Below are 2944 nucleotides of genomic sequence, written 5' to 3'. Positions count from 1 at the left end.
GCCTGATCTGTACCTGTAATGGGATCCTACGCTATTTCCGGGAGATAACTCTTATTGCTTTGGATTTAAAACAAAAGCCTAGCCTTTATGAGTTTTATTTTTTGCTTTCATGTTAATCTTATGGAATATCATGCATAATCTAAAGAAAGAAACAACTGAAATGTAGATATTTATTGTTTAATCATATTTTGCCGGACTGCTCTGAGCATGTCTGAAGATGATGTCAGACAAGCAGTTTAATGGAGAAAATGTAAAAAGCATCAACATTGTCTCAGAAAAGTCAGAACATGTTTTAAAGATGTGTATTGGCATTATTTAGTGATTTAAGGATAGAAATAGATAGATAGTACTTTTAGTACCATTATTAAGTTATTAATGGCAACCTGGGCATATATCTGGTTGTGCATGCGCAAATGAGCTACTGGTATGGATCACGCTCCCGGTATGGATCGGCCAGTGACATGTATGAGCCAATGGCGTAACGACACAACAATAGGCCCGTAAGCAATATCATCTGGGTGGGCCCCATATGACGCACAACACCCCATATCCCCCCTGCCACCGCCACCACAGACAACCGACCCAAAATATGCCCCATACATACACACTTCATTTCATCATTCTTCACCTTCACTACACATGGATATACTTTAGTATATTCTGCTGTAAAAGTATCTTATCGGGCTACCTTGAGTTTCACAGCCCCCCTCCTCACCCACACTTTCTCCATTTATCTCCTGGTCTCAATCTTCACTCACTGCAGCAGCTGGAATCCGCTTCAGTACCTCTTTTTGGTATCCATCGTCGCTAACACATTGTACTTAACGGTTATGTTTTTAATCTACGCTCTATATTACCCATAATACCAAGTCAGATTGTAAAAAATAAAATACTCAAATATATCGTTCTTTTAAGATCTTTATTGCAGTTTGAAACATATGAGTGTATTTTTTACCAAACGTCTAATGAACTATACACAGTTATTAACATAGTAATTAAAAGTACCACTGTCTGCTTTGCTATTGGTGTCGTGTTTAAACGGCTCACCATCATGTTGAAATATGCCATGTGTTGCAGTATAAATAAGGTCCTGTCAATCAATCTAGTGTCAGGTGGGTTTAAGAGGAATTTTTCGCACCATTACATCTGAGACGTCCTAATCCACAATTGTGTTGGGGGCCAACCAGGTGTCAGGAGCTCAGGGGCCCCTAAGAAACTTCAGTCTCTGCTTACTGATAGTTTCGCCATTGATATGAGCGTTTATGTGGATGTAGCTTTAGCAACAATAGATGCTTTTCAGAAGCATGAAATATCGATTCTACCTTATGACCGCCATATTGAGTACCGAATGCTTAGCTTAGCCCTGTGGTGCTTCCCTCTGACCTGAATCAATCATTCTAAAACAAATCCCTGTGAGCTTAAATGATACACTGAGAAAATCTGTATTATTGGATGTGATCTATACGAAGTCTGCAGACTTTTTTCAACACCTTTCTTTAAACTGACCTACTTCCAGAGTTTTTCCATTCACAACTGACATATTTTATACACAATCCATCCTTATACACCACAGAAAGCCTGAAAGTTTCAGTTAAATATTTTATCTCTCTAAGAAAATATATGAATCCCAAACCATCGTTGTTTATGCTTTGGTATTACCTTATATATCGCCAAGTCCAGAGAGGGACTTTACCAGTCCATACGAATAACTGCTCCTTCTGCTCAACGCTGACTGATCTGAGGACAGTCGGCCGTGATCACTTGCTTGCAGACGTTATGAGGATCAGAAAGCTCAATGAAATCTTCAGGGAGTTGTTGGCTGCCTGCAACTCTCTGATGTCAGTCCTGCACGGGCTCAGCAACATCAAGACCCTGTTGTTCTGAGGGGCTTCTGCTTTGGAAGTTGAAGGAGATGGTGAGAATCTACATTTAATTTAGCCCTGATCTTTCAAGTTTGCTTTAGCAGTCTGGAGAAGGAAGAACAGAGTGAAAAGCTGCTTTGGAAAGACTCGTTAAGGTTCCTTGATTGGACAACTTTTTAGTGCAGCAGTTATGATGAAATTCAAACACTTTTTACAAACTTGTTCCCTTTTTTTAATTGAGTCTTTTCTGTGCCCAATAGAAATTACAGTTGCTGGTGCTGAAAAAAAAAATGGGCAAACCTTGTTTTTTCTTGCTTCTCAATGAACACATGGTTGAATTTAAATATTTGTAATTCACAAACATTGAGTTTTGGGAGAATTTCAAAATAAAGGAATTAAAACAACAGCAATTAAAGTTAATGTCTGAGTAACGCCGTCTCAGTGGTATAACACTGCCAATGGGGGATGGCTTAGTCTATTTAATTTAATAAAATTAAACAGCAATAAAAAAAAAACTATGAACATTTTCTCCTAAAGTAATCAAGCTGGCAGTTCATATTAAGTAAATTCAATGTAAAACACAACATTTAGACAAAGACTTCATGTAAACAGAAGTCAATTCTCATTAAATCTTTATTTACATCTTAAATAAGTTTTGTGAACTGATGAATATACATTTTCCTATAAATCTGAATATGTATATTAAGTCCATGCATAAAAGTTAGGGATTTAAAGGTGATGGAGACTTAAAGGTGCAGTAGGAGATCTTTTCTGACGCATTTTTTTTTACCATGTGGCTTAAAGATCTCCCCACAGGCCCTTAGCAGTGAAATAGAAGGTCTGAAAGTAAAACTAAAATAAACGGTCCCCACTACAATGAGAAAACAATGAATAACCCAACCAATATCAAAAGAAAGTCAGTTGTACACGATTGGTTCCATGACACGTCAATCATGGTCGTCTACTTGTCCCACCCCCCTGTGCGCGTACCCTGACATATGAACGAATCAACCCCACAATGCTTGTGCAGGACGCCATGGCTAGAAGCTAGCCACTGTTATGCTACATTCACACCTAAAGCA

The sequence above is a fragment of the Cyprinodon variegatus genome, unplaced genomic scaffold (assembly GCF_000732505.1).
Source record: "Cyprinodon variegatus isolate N-32 unplaced genomic scaffold, C_variegatus-1.0 Scaffold2079, whole genome shotgun sequence".
NCBI lineage: Eukaryota > Metazoa > Chordata > Actinopteri > Cyprinodontiformes > Cyprinodontidae > Cyprinodon > Cyprinodon variegatus.
The sequence above is the reverse complement of the archived record's forward strand: the minus strand, read 5'-3'. Positions refer to the sequence as shown.